General features: G+C 40.4%; 1 protein-coding gene across 14 annotated transcripts in view; it reads left to right on the forward strand.

The window, feature by feature from the left end:
* rbfox3a (RNA binding fox-1 homolog 3a) overlaps window positions 1-15121 on the forward strand; it is a 1786123-nt gene that overhangs the window by 231066 nt on the left and 1539936 nt on the right. The window lies entirely within an intron of this gene.

Genomic DNA, 15121 nt, shown 5'->3' on the forward strand with positions numbered 1-15121 from the left:
TCCTTTAGGGCCTTGGATAAAGGTGAGGGAGGAGGTGTGGGTGCAGGTTTTACAGTTCCTGTGGTGGCAGGGGAAAGTGCCAGGATGGGAGGGTGGGTTGTAGGGGGGCGTGGACCTGACCAGGTAGTCACGGAGGGAATGGAACATGTTGCTCCACGAAGCTATGCTGACTACAGCCTCCAAGTGGAATCTTGCAGGGGCCTGAACAAAGTGGATTATGATGATATTTCTGATATAATCAGACAAGAACTTGGAGAGGGTAATCTCAGTGTTGGGAGTATATCACTCTACAAAAGCATAGCTCAGCATGGCTAGTTTTTCACAATGCATCAGAGAATTGCCATCTAAAGTGGACTATTCTTTATTAAATGCCTTGTTGATGGCACTACTCACATAATTTCTAATCACTCTCCTTTCTTACCAACTTTGTCCAGCAAGCTATATGCTGAGAAGGCTTGACATGGAAACCTGAGCACGCACCTGGCGACTTTAGCTCTCTGCTTCCTCCAAAAGGTCTCCATGTCAGACAGCAGGCACCAACATCTAAGGGAAGTTCCATGGATAACGCCACATGCCTCGCAGATCCATGAACATTGGCATCTGATATGTGCCATCTTCTAATAACCATTATGGCACCTCTTTGATCCACTTACAGAACACTCTACACTTCAGTGCCACACCTTGGTCAGTACTGGTAACTTTTATTGTAGTGCTGTAGCAAAGTCATTCTGTGCTCAAAGACACAGCTGATGGATCAGGCTGCATCTCTGGGGTCTTCACTGACTGCCATTCTAAACCTACTGCTATGCTCACAGAACCCCTGCTTTGCATTGCCTTGCCTTACTTTGCCTTTTTTGTGCTTTCCCTCCTCAGCCAGAGATACAAAGCTCATATTATTCCTCTTGCTTTGACATTTAGCGCAGATACAAAATGAAAAATCATGTCATGTCTGCCATTAGTCCTCAGTCAAGTCAATGGGATAGACATATCTCAGTGAGTCCCAGCAAAATAAATTAAGGGCAGCATCTGACACCAGTTCAGGGGTTGGATAATCTTCTATCCATTCAAATATACTACTTCGAACACCATGGGTTCTTATCTTATTAAGTAGCTTTATATAGAGTACTGCCTTTGAAAAATCCAAACATATTACATTTATAAAGGTTTCCTTGATCTACCCAGCTTGTTATCTCCTCAAAGAACTGCAGTAATTTGTCAGGTATGATTTTCTGTTCATGAAAATAGGCCGACTCTGCGTGGGGCTTATGCCCGAAACATCGAATCTCCTGATCCTCAGATTCTGCCTGACCGCCTGTGCTTTTCCAGCACCACACTCTCGACTCTGATCTCCAGCATCTGCAGTCCTCACTTTCTCGTCCTGACTCTATAAGCTCTATTTTCCCAATGAATAATGTCTAGCTTAAGATCAGTCAGCAGCTCAGGGTAGACAAAGTCAACAGGTTCTCTACATAAGGGATGAGGAGCTGAATGTCAGGTTTCTTGACTCTTCCTGCCCTCTTAGGGTTGCTTTCATCCTAAATAATAGATGGCAGCTATTAAGGGAGATGAAAGTGGGTTACACAGCAGGAACTTCAGATGTTGCGAGTGGAAGGAGTGTGGTTTGGTGTGGATGACAGCAAATAAAGGAAAATGTTGCTGACAATAGTGAGAGTGGTAGAAGTTGGTGGGAGGTGGGTACAGTAGCAGAGATAGTGTGAGTGCGAGGTTTTGGAGAAAAGGTGACACTATATATACTGGCAAAGTGGAGAAGGTAGTTGAAAATCTTCATATCTGCAGTGAATTCCTCCAGATGGCTGGGCTGAGAGTGTTTTAACGTCAGTGGCAACAACAGACCAGACTGGTGTCGTATTCTCCATTGCTGGTCTGAGGGGAGGAGAAAGTCCAGCCTCAAGTCAGTCCAGGACCTCAGGCCACCTGTCCACAAAGTGAAATGATCACTTCCTCCTCATATTATACAAAGAACTGCAGATGCTGGAAATCTGAAATAAAAACAGAAATTTCTGGAGAAATTAATATTAACTTTGCTTTCTTTCCATAGATGTTCCCAGGCCTGGTGAGTTTCTCCAGCAATTACTGATTTTATTTGCAATGATTTTCTCCTTCTGCCATGTCCATGACAGCTGTTATGATGGTGCAGGCTAGTGCTAGATGCATATAGGCTTTTAAGGATGGCAAGATCCCCAAGTTGTTCTGCAAATGGTGCAGGGCAGGTTGGGGCCCGACCATGGAGATAAGGAATGCCACAGGGGCAGGGTAGTAGTTAATGAGACAAGTTAGTAAGATACAGTGGGAATCTCTTTGAAAAACTCAATGAAACTCCAAATTAACCAAAATAAAATAGGATTCAGACCTGTGATTTCTTCTTTGAGGATTCCTTTGTCAATTTAATTTCCCCAATCAATATGAAGATGGAAGTTACCCATGATTCATGTACTGCCATTTTTTGCATACTCACATTCTCTATTGATATATTCTCTGTTCCACTGAACAGCTAGTGTTAGGGGAACTATATACTCACACCAGTATCTTTCCCCCTGGTTATGTCTTCCCTCTACATCATCTGATTTCAAGATCATTTTTTGCTATCATACTTACTTAACTTAGCACTGCCCACCACGATTTTTTTCTTTTTGCATGTCTTTGAGGGGCACTGAATATTTAGTTTCTGGTTTGATCTTCTTGTAACCCTGTCTCTGTAATAATGATAAGGTTCTACCCATTAAAGTCTATCCATAATGCCAGTTCATTATTTTTTACTGAATACTATGCAAATTTAAGTAAAGAGTGATTATCCTAGCTTTTTTACCATTTTTCCCCCTTTGACCCTATTTGCTACTTCCTTAAAAAGATTTTTTTACACTCTGTCCTTTCCTGTCCTATTCTGGGTATCAGTATCATAATAGTTGCCTTCCAAAGCCACTATATCCTTTTGCTTTGTAAGCCTACATGTTCCTCTTCCTGTAACTCTCCCACCAACTTTAATTAGATTAAAATCCTCTGTGCATCCCCTGTTATTCAATAAGCCCAGTCACTGGTCTCAGCATCGTATGAGTGAAGTTCATCTAACTGGAATAAATCCCTCTACCCAAGCAATTGTGCCATTGCCCATGGACTTAAACCCATTCCATCCACGCCAATGTTTAACTCATTGACTTCATTGACCTTATGCCAGTTTGCCCATGGCTCAGGCAGTAATCCTGAGATTAATACCTTGAAAGTTCTGATATTAATTTTGCTTTTAACTGTTCAAAATCTTTCAGCAAAAGCTCCAGTCCAAACCTAACAATGTTGTTCGTAACAACATAGATGCCAACAATTGCTTCCTTGTACTCCAGTTCTAAGGTTGTCAACAGACCAAGGAGGCATCAGGCAAGTAATATAATGTTTGGGATATAATCTCACTGTTGCAGAGAACAATATCTATTGTACTAATTATGCTGTCTCCCACCATGATCCCATTCCTATTTTCTCTCCCTATTTGTACTAAGGTGCTCTGAGTCAGTTTGCTCATCCTCTCTGCAGCCCCCACTCTCCTTCTCATAGCTTGCAAGAGCCTCTTAACTGTTGCACAATTGCTGGGCTGAGGATCCTCAAGAACCGCTCCTTGGGTATCCATACCTGCCTCACCTACATTCATGCCCTCCTGTCTTTGATCACAGGTCAAGTTTGATAATGTAAGAGATGTGACTCCTTTCTGGAGTGAAGTGTTCAGGTATCATTCCACCTGCCTGCAATGGTGCATTGTCTACAGCTCACACTCCAACTCCTTAATTCAGTTTCGAAATTGTTTGAGTTGCATACACTTACCACAGATGTGTTAATTGTGGATTACATTGGTGCTCAACAGCTCCTACCAACTGCAGCTGCAAACACATCACCTATTACACTTAAAGAATCCCCATTCTTAGCACATTTTCCCCCCAAATATTTAAATCTTTTAACTAACAAGCGATGTTTAAGAAAAAGAAAGAAGAAGCTAAACACAAACTAAAGACCTGACTTTTACTTTAAAGACGATAAATACTCACCAATCCTACTTTTCATTTGGCTACTTTGCTTAGGCAGAAGTGGTCAAATACCGCTCTCTTCTCCTTGATGCACTCATCCCCAGCATTCTATTATAAGGCATACCCAAGTGAAAAGTTACACTAAGTTGTCTACATATATATGCTTCCAAATCAAAAGGCCTAGCTCACTCAGTTAATGAGAATTCAGTTTCTGCTGTTTCTTAGTTGCTCTTTCAGTGCACCCCTTGAAAATACACTGGCTCAAATCTTGCAACGACAGAATTTTGAACTGCAGATTTCTTTTTAATAAAAAATACAAAGTACAATCTATCTTAGACTACATTAGGTTTGCATAGATTTAAAATTTAAGCACTTGCTCACACAGCAAATGCACGCCTTCAGTCCAGCTTCTGACTGCATGACTAATAATACAATCGAGTTCTCTCAAAAGTAGTATTGGAAGCTAGAGCACAGAGCCGTGATTTAAGCCTTTAAGGGGTCCTTGAAGATGTTATTTGTACATGTATTCCAATATAATGTGCCTTAAATACTTCTCAACGATCATAGCTCCAATATTATATTCATAGAAAATACAGTAGAAAAACAGTGTTATAGCACCACCCTTTCACTATTTGAATCCAACAAGGTGATGTTGGATGTACAGTCTGACAAACCAACGGCTGTAGGAGTTTCCACTGAATGAACTGGAGGATTTTTGTGCTAGATCCTGGTGAGTGTGAATCCACAGCATAAAAACATGTCTACATTTCAGTACTAATTGCTACTGAAATTAGAGGTCTCATCCAAAGGCTGTAATTAAGAGTATTGTAATAAAAGGAAATACCTGATGTGTCTAATAGGAGGATTTTCTGAAGCTGGAGCAAAGATATAAAATTGCTTTGCAGCAACAATACTTGACCTTATACTACTTGATGGTGACAGCAAATACTGAAAATAGATGTCCAATCCCCAGTATCAAGAGCAGTCTTTTTATGAATATGAACGTCTGAGTCAAAGAATTTGGAGTAACATCTGAGTTGTGTAGATGTAATATTCTCAGGATAGGAATGGTGACATATATAAGATAATGCCGATCATTTTAAGAAGATTTTATGTTAGCCATTTTTTCATGCTTTAAAAATCACACATCCAGTTTGGTCGGTAACTATTTGGTGTACACAAGTATATAATGTTATCAGGATAGGAAAGCAATAAATCTTTTCCTTTCTGCCCCCTTTGAAGCACTTATGCAATGTAACAACAGGAAAAGAGACACCCTTAAGTCAATAAAAATGTTTCCATTTCTAACTGTAACTGAATACCTCACAGTTCGCTGCATGGTTCAAATATCTTTTTGTTAAAATGTTCTGTAACAAGTTCTTGAAGCCAGAATGGGTGTTTTCATTTAGAATCAGTTCCAAATGTCAGGATTGCCTATTCCAAGAATTACACTCACACGATTGTGCATTGAGTGTAAGATACAGTTTGTACTGCAGAGACTGTCACGTACATTTTGAAATGGGCAACATCTTACATTGAACTTTTTAAGCAGAATAATACCACAGATACATAATCATACATTCGTTATCTCGGGTTTAAAATGTTTTAAATGAAAATCATTTGATTACCACTGGTCCGTTTTGTCATTCTCGCTCTTTACACAGAAAAAGTACTTCAATGCAGAACAGGAGTCTCTGATAGATTGACATTAGATAGTTATGATCGAGTGGGCTGCTTCACAGGCCTTTGGGTCTCTGATTAAAGGTTGAGATGTGAGGAACTTATTGCTGGCCCTGCATGTTAAAGAGTGGAGCTGCTTAATGAGCAGTGCTTTTAATTAGGCAAGGAGGGAATTTAGGTGCTCGGGGACTGCAGCTTGAGCACGACTCTTGCATCTGTCCCAGGGTCATCTTGAGAGGAAGAACAATCTGGAACTTTAAACTCGTGAAAATGTTGGTGAGTCTTTTCACTCTCCATAATCTTCTAAATTCTAAAACAAGTCTTCAAAAGCTGACTAATTTTTAGATTTAATTGCATTTCACTCATTTCTCAATTTGGAAATTCATGGTCATGTTTTATCTCTGCAATAATTTTAGCAAAGTGGTAAAGTGGGTTGGAATGTTCACCGAAAATGATATTTCCCACCATTCTAAAATACATTAATGTTAGGTTTATTGAGTGTTTGTAGCGAAATTGTTTAAGATATTATGTTGGTATGTTTGTGTTGCGTGTCATGAATGTTTGGGTGTTGCTTCAGCGTGTAAGTACTTCCCTCTTTGATATTGTAGCACTGTATAATAAACTGGGAGGTTACAATGTAGTAGAGGATGTCTGCAATACATCCCTGTGACTGTTCTAGTGAGCCATTTTATTTGAATTGCTATAGTCTTTTGGCTCTTAGAGATGGCATCTGCAATCACTTGTACAGGGACATGTATTAGACAGCAGAATGCTCGTTGTTCCAATACAACTCGACATGTGTCTTTACTGAAAAGCATCTCCTCACATTTAGTACACAGCCCTGTGTGAACATGGAATAATAGGAATCCATGAGGGCACCTAATGTCATAGTTTCCTGGTCATCACTGTGTTTGGGAGGGTAGATCCCAAAGCCTCACATTAATAATGCATCTGCCATACCATGATGTCACTGCCACAGATACATCTATGGAGCACCTTCACATGTCTGTCAGTATCTTTAGAGAGAGAAACAGTTAATGTTTCAAATGTTCTGAAGAAGAATCATATTGGACTTGAAACTTTAACTCTGTTTCTCAGATACTGCCAGATCAACTTCTCCAGCACTTTGTCTTTTTTATTTCAGATTTCTGGCATGTGCAGGCTTTTGCATTAACTTCCCATCCATGCTCATTATTATTTCTTTTGTTTGATCTATATAGACAAATGATTCATCTATATGGACTCAGTCCTTTACCAAGCTTTATGTGGAATCTAACTTACTAACATCCATATACAACTTGTAGATTCACTTGGTTGAATTGTTCAGATCTTTTCTGCTCAGTTCACCAAAACAATGATTCCCCCTTCTCTATAGCAACAGAACCTTAGGTGAGATAAGGCAATTTAGTGCACAAATAAAGTGAGAAGAAAGATTTAATAGACGAGATGCATACCTAGATTGTACAATTTTAGTTTGTGCACATAGGATTGGTTAGTTCAGTTGATTAGAATGTGTTGTTGAATAACACAAACAGCATGGTTCCAATTCCTATTGTGGGATATAGGTAAATTAATGCTTCTTCTGCAGTTCTGCAATTCTGCAATTATAATTTCTGATACAAAGTAAATGAACTCACATCAGTGTGTGGTTGTTTCGGCCGGGAGCTGAGTCAACAAGAATGGAAACTATGTGGAGGAAATATATAATTGTTTTTGTATTAGCTAAAATTGTATGTCAGCATGAAACGTGATTGCAAAACAATGGTAGATATTATGGGCAAATAGATAAGATATTGTGAGGGGATGAAGTTAGGCCAGATACGTAGGAATGAACATCTGTTTCCCACTTTTACAGAGACACAGGAACAAACTCTAATTAAAGAGGTCATAGGGATCAGAGTGGCTGCTGGAGAAGCCCAGATGGAAAGAGTAGATACTGATGAAGAAAGAATATGCCTAACAATGACCTGCAGTGGGATGAGGTCAAACGGCCTTGTGAGGCCAGAAATAAGCATTTTGTCACAGACAAGACCGGATAAGACAAAAAATAAGCAGGAGTGGTGGGACCAGTCTTAGGGAAATGGAGGATGTAAACAGGTGGAGAAACAATGAAATAAGAAAAAAATATGTAAGAACCAAATTATATAAATATCGAGTATTTGTTGAACTAAGTGTGTATGCCCTCTGCCTTGCCTGGCACTGGACATTACACCCACTTGCAAGTGTAAAAATAAAGGACACTACTGATTCAGATTTTGTCTCGGACTGCAATTATTGAAGTGTGTGAGCTTTGTTTCTCACACTATCAATTCCTGTACTGTCTAAGTTAGTTCCTGGAGCCTACCTCTTCACTTTGCTGCATAGTGATATCATTGTTTGAGCCCATGATGAGCAATTGGCAATGGGCAGAGAGAGTAATGTGCACAGCGCACATATTTTTCATCAAACAAGATTTACGAATGTTCACAGATAGAAATCTCCACTTGCATTCTTTTCACATTTTTGAAGTCTAAAACCCTTTCTTAGCAATACAATAAACCATTAAATATCACATGACAAATGAGGTGTCTTGCTCCGTACCTGATGATTCTTCAGGTGGAAACTTATACCCTTCTCCAGGATAGGTTTGGTGGTGGTAGAACATGTACAATTTTAGTTTGTGCGCATAGGGTTGGTTAGTTCAGTTGATTAGAGTGTGTTGATAAATAACACAAACAGCATAGTTCCAATTCCTATCAATTCCTGTACTGTCTCAGGAATAATGATCATTGACATTTGAGTGATTGGTCTTCGTCGGGCATTGTTTACATGGAATTACATTTTGTTTGCTTTGTGGGGAGTAAGGTCAGGATTTCCTTTATTGTGCTCTGTGGAATTGGGTGGAACAAAGGTGTAAATGGAGTACTGGCTTCTCACTCCAGTAAGGAATTTTCTATCCAATCCTGGAGAAGAACTGTTGGATATCAAACCTGTGGACCCTGCTACATCTGAGCGACAGGGCAAATGGACCTCAGTTTCATATTTCATCCAACGACGGACACCAACAGCACTCTGCCGCTGTCTCAAACTAAATATTGTGTTGAAATCTCTGCAGTGTGAGACTTGGGGACAAAAGTGCCACAGGAAGCTAGTATTAGGATAATTTTGCCTTTGGAAGGACATAAAGTGTCAGAGGAGATCACAGAGATGGATCGGGTGAGGCAGTGGAAGGATTGATGCTTGCGGTCAAGGATTTGAAAAGGAATGCTTTCAGAAAGTGGGAAAGCAATGAGGGCAAATGAGACCAGAATTTAATCTGGGAGAAAACACTAGAGGTGGAGCTTTGGCGAAAATGAGAATTATAGAAGGTGAAAGTAAAATGGCCAGGATAAGAGAGTCAGAGGTGAAGGGGCTCCAAAGCACAAAGGGATCTGGGAGTGCTAGTCGAGGATTCTCTAAAGGTAAACATGCAGGTTGAGTCCGTGATTAAGAAAGCGAATGCAATGTTGTCTCTTATCTCAAGAGGGTTGGAATATAAAGCAGAGATGTACTACTAAGACTTTATAAAGCTCTGGTTAGGCCCCATTTGGAGTACTGTGTCCAGTACCTCAGGAAGGACATACTGGCACTGGAACGTGTCCAGCGGAGATTCACACGGATGATCCCTGGAATGACAGGTCTAACATATGAGGAACGGCTGAGGATACTGGGATTGTATTTGTTGGAGTTTAGAAGATTAAGGGGAGACTTAATAGAGACGTACAAAATAATACATGGCTTGGCAAAGGTGGATGCTAGGAAATTGTTTCCGTTAGACGAGGAGACTAGGATCCGTGGACACAGCCTTAGAATTAGAGGGGGTCATTTCAGAACAGAAATGCGGAGATATTTCTTCAGCCAGAGAGTGGTGGGCCTGTGGAATTCATTGCCACGGAGTGCAGTGGAAGCCGGGACGCTAAATGTCTTCAAGGCCGAGATTGATAGATTCTTGTTGTCTAGAGGAATTAAGGGCTATGGGGAGAATGCTGGTAAGTAGAGCTGAAATGCGCATCAGCCATGATTGAATGGCGGAGTGGACTCGATGGGCCAAATGGCCTTACTTCCACTCCTATGTCTTATGGTCTTATGGTCTTATGGGCTGACGTAGTGACAAAACCTCTTTATGTGCAGAGTTGGAACTAATGACGAGATATAGAAAGACTGAGGTAGAAATGAAATCTATAGGAAATGTAACAGATTTGGGGACCAAAGATGATAACTTTGGTCAACTAAATGATGAGTTGCAGAAAGTTAGATTATTTAGGATTTGATTTTGGACACAATCTGAAAGCACAGAAACAGATGTGTGATCAGGAGAGTTTATTGTCAGCATATATGTCAAAGCTGATTCAGTGCTTCCAAATGATGTTGCTGAAGGGCAGCACATAGCTATGGAAAAGGAAGGAACCAGAATACTTTCTTGGGAGACCATGGAGGTTATGAAAGACTGGAAAAGAAGCAATTCCTTGTAAGAGAATTGTCAATGAATTAGAAGACCGTGCTCTTGATGTTAAAATAAGGTAAATAGTTATATATTTTTATTAAATGTACCAAATGAACAATTAGAGGACAATTGGGAAGGTAATTGCTTCTGATTTTTTTTGTCACCCTTTATCAGCTATATTTAGTCATAAATCTGCAAATAATTCATTCCTACAAAGAATAAGTAAGTGACGGATTGAAATCCCAAGGTATATTCCTCTGCTTGTCTCACTGACCTGTCACTTCATATTCAATAGATGTTGGAAAAATCTTGCATGATCAGCAGTTGTAATACATTTTGTGACAATTAGCTCATTTCACCAACACTAGGGCCACATACATAGCAGCAATAAGGCATCAACAACACATTGTATTTATATACTACCTTTAATGTAACAAACTGGTCCAAACACTCCACAAGAGACATTACAAAATAAAATAACAACAATCCACATATATTTAGATAGTGCCTTTAACATATTGGAACGTCCCAAGGTGCTTCATGGGGACTTTAAAAATTGAAGAATTACACTGAGTAGATTGTATATCAGATGATAAAAGCTTGGTTAAAGAGGTTGAAATAACTCCACAGAAGCTAGTATCCAATTGCTAAGTCACCCTTTATTTACATGTGGACACTCCTTAACACTGACCCAGCTCCCTCAGAGGCAGCTCTCAGAGTGAACAGGATGTTGGATACTTCTGTTTATTTCTGTCAGCCGGGGCTCCCTGATTGGACCAAATTAACAGCCCCAATTGGAAAATTCATATTCTATGAGGTCCACCTGGCTGACCTTGTTACATTCACTACTAAGGTAAGTTTTAAGAAGTGTCTTCAAAGAGGAAAGTGAGTTGGATGGAGGGAATTCAGAGCCTCAGGCTAGGCAAGCTGAAAGTGCAGCCACAACAACAGGATAATTATGATTACAAATACACAAAGTGCCAGATTTATAGGAGCAGAGATATCATCGAGGGTTGTTGGCTTGGAGAGGGTTGGGATTATTGTAACAGGGAGGGGAAAGATCATGAAGGGATTTGAAACAGGTGAGAACTTTAAAAATCATGACATTGCTTGATTGGGAGCCAATGTACGTCAGCAAACACAAAGATGACAGAGAAATGGGATTTAATGAAACTTGAGACCTAGGCCACAGAGTTTTGTATTAACTGAAGTTTAAAGAGAGACTGGTCAGGAGTATGCTGGAATGGTTGGCGGCAGAAATAACAAAGGCAGGAAGGAGAGATTCAACACCAGATGAGCTTAAATGGGCAAAGTCAGGTCGGAAGCTCATCTCATGATCAAATATGATGTTAAAGTTGCTAATAGATTAGCTTAATCGTAGTCCATTGACTGGGAGTCAGTAACTAGGGAACAGAACTTAGTGTGGGGCTTGAAAACAATGACTTTAGTATTTCCAGTCTAATAATTTACAAACAGTGAAGGAGCTGTTAGAGGTAGTTATAAGGTAGAACCTGCAAACAAATAGGAACTGAAGCTAAGCCTGCAGAAGTCACCAAGTAGACATAGACTGTTTGTGGAATAGGAAATTCTGTTTCAGAGTTAAAGGTGCAGGGTCTTGAAGAGCAGCCATTACAATTAGTTCTGTGGCTCTGAGGAGATCAGTAAGAGTGGAACCACAGGAGAATGTTGCCACCCAGCTGGTTGATGGTGAGGAGGTGTTGGAGAGATTGGTGTGGTTAATTAAGTCAATGGTTGCAGGCAGGTTGAGCAAGCGAAGGAAGGAAAATTTACCTGAGTCACAATAGTGGTCATAAAGGTGGAATGTGTGACTTTGATAAGATGAAGAGATGACTGAAAGCTTTTTAGGTTTTCAAGATGTACTAAGGAACTTTTTTTTTAACTGAGGAAAGGAAAGCGTAGAGGTGGAGAAGTTTATGAAGGGAATTCCTGAATGTAGGGCCAAAGGTGGAATGTGTGACTTTGATAAGATGAAGAGATGACTGAAAGCTTTTTAGGTTTTCAAGATGTACTAAGGAACTTTTTTTTTTAACTGAGGAAAGGAAAGCGGAGAGGTGGAGAAGTTTATGAAGGGAATTCCTGAATGTAGGGCCTTGGCAGCTGAAGGCACAACTACCATTGGTGGACTGATTAAAATGGAGACTGCTCCTGTGACAGGAATTAAAGGAGCTGAAATATCCCCGTGTCTGCGTGGGTTTCCTCCGGGTGCTCCGGTTTCCTCCCACAATCCAAAGATGTGCAGGTCAGGTGAATTGGCCATGCTAAATTGCCCGTAGTGTTAGGTAAGGGGTAAATGTAGGGGTATGGGTGGGTTGCGCTTCGGCGGGTTGGTGTGGACTTGTGGGGCCGAAGGGCCTGTTTCCACACTGTAATGTAATCTAATCTAATCTATAAATCTAATCTGGGAGGATGTAGAACTGGTGGAGGCAACAAAGAAAGGAAAAGGCCAGGTTGTCAAGGTTAAGCAGTTTTAAGAAATTTGAGCATTGTTTAACTGGAAGCTGGTGTAACTCAGCAAGGACAGGCATGACAGTAACCAAGATTTGATGCATTTTAAGAGGATGGATACAGAGTTTAAAGGAGTTCAAGTATACAGAGGATAAGGTATGGGAGCTTGGCCAAGTGGGCTGCCTATCTTAAATTAGGATAGTTAAATCTTGAGGTAAGGAAGCATGGATGAGAATTCAGCAGCAGAGAAGTTGAGGCTACAGCAGGTTTGGGCAAGTAGCAGAGCTGATAATTGGCAATGTTACTGATGGTGAGGCTATGTGGTAGGAAGCTCAGAGTCAAATATAGCACTTAGGAAGATAATTGCCATGGAGATGGATGGAAGGTGTGTTTGCAATGTAATTATGAGTTGGTAAATCTTACTGATACACCAATGCCAGATGCGAAAATGGGAGGATCTCCTGATCAGCTGCACCTGATGTGGAGTGCTACTTCTCAAGTTATAACCTCTGATAACAGACTAGCAACCTGTTCCTGGAAAATCTAGCAATGGAGTCTGATATAAGATGTGCTTTATCTGCTTCAAATGCCTTCAGCATGAGAAGAGAAAAGAAGACTTGGGTTGGAGGTAGAGAACCAGGGTTTTTAATAAGAGGTAGAACAAAATGTGTTGCTCAAAGGATGAGAAAGTGCCAATGGAGTAAGGCGCAGACTGGAATGAAACTTGGCTGGAAGACCCACATCACCACAACTGTCTGGGCAAAGCTGGTGGTGAAATCTATAACCAGAAAGCATAAACCTCTCAGCCATGTTTCCATCAAGGCCATGGTATTGATACAATTATTGACAATAAATGTAACGACATTGAGTGAACCACCATTCTGAAGGGAGATACAGAGAGAAGTGGTGAAGGACTCACCAGTATGGGGTTGTTGACAAGATTAGCAGTGGCAAGGTTAGGGAGGAAATTGGCAAGATCAGCTCCTCACCAGCACACCACGTGGGAAAGGCAGATGGCAGTAGAATGGGTCAGTTTGAGGTTGCTACTTCTGAAGAGCAGGCAGCAACGGATGCCATGATAGGCCCTATGGAGAATAACAAGAAATAGGCAGAGAAGCCATAGCCTATCGAAGAACCAATCATACTAGGGACCGGGGAGCTGGCATGTTCAGATGTTGGGTAGGGATTTGGTGTGCGTAGTTAGTAAATTGTCAGAAGGAAAGAAAAGGAAGGAGGCTTAATGACAATAGAGCAAAGAAAAAAAGGGAGTAAAGCAGTAAAATGATGGACTTGGATCTGAAGCAGCAGCGAAGGAGTACACATGAATGGACATGGGGCAAACTAATCTATGCATTGCATTACATTGCTGCAAAGAAAAACATCTCAATTCATACCTTCAGAATAAAGAGTTTGCTTCACAACGAAATCACAGTAACAATCTCACTGCATGAAGATAACCAGAATTAATTCACTGCAGCTGCTAATTATCTGCAAAAGCAAACCAGCAGCTGTTATCTAAATGGGGTAAAAGTGTTTACAGGTGAAGCACAGGGGATGGGGATAAAATAATAGCTTCTTCTTTGCTAATAATGATCAGATATTCCAAGTGAGAAAACCTGCAATTTCTGCATCTTTTGAGAAAATTAGCGCAGACATTGGAGATGAACAACAAACTGCTGATATGACCTGAATTTGGCCTTACGGGCCCATTTGGAAAAGAATGGAAAGCTTGTATAATGAGGATTACAGTGCACCTGGTTATTGAAGAAGGGAAGGAGAAGAATTGCCTTGGTCTCAGAGAATCAGAACTCTCCTTGTGTGTATGGCAAGGACAACATTTGGAAAATGTCCATTTGTTGTGGTATGTGGTTTTGCTGTGTATGCCTGCAGAGGTTGTACATATCCTATCATTGTCGAAGGATGATAGGTAAATAAATGGCTGATTTGTGTAGCTGGAGTCACTGATATAAAGGTAAGTGCCAAAAACAATGTGGTTTTGTTTGAATGACTAATCTACTGGATAGAAACTGAACTGTGCATAGAAATTCAAGCCTTTGTCTGGATTGCAATAGTTTTTGTGCATATTAGGTAGTGAGTGGGCACAGAATTCTGCTGCTGTGCCCCCATTGGGTTAGGATGATTCGCATAATAGCCAATTACATGGATATTTGTTTTAAATGTTAGGGATGTTTGGTTTTATATGTGTCTTTAGTTTTTTTAAAAATGTTAACCCTGAAATTCTCTTGTACTGCAGAATTGAGCAACTTCTGTCAAATTTATTCTGTCCAAATCAAGATTTTCTTTACCTGTAAGATATGGAGTAATGTTGAACTTGAGTTTAATTCAGCTCAGTGACTATTAAGCGTTTTAATCTGAATCTGGTCAGATGTAAATTTTGAAGGAATGAGGTAGCCATGTTCAGTTGTGCTCAAGGCAGCTGAAATTCTGTGCTCTAGGTTTGAATATGTCTTCCACATTGTTTGAC

This window comes from Chiloscyllium plagiosum, chromosome 24, assembly GCF_004010195.1.
Source record: "Chiloscyllium plagiosum isolate BGI_BamShark_2017 chromosome 24, ASM401019v2, whole genome shotgun sequence".
Lineage (NCBI taxonomy): Eukaryota > Metazoa > Chordata > Chondrichthyes > Orectolobiformes > Hemiscylliidae > Chiloscyllium > Chiloscyllium plagiosum.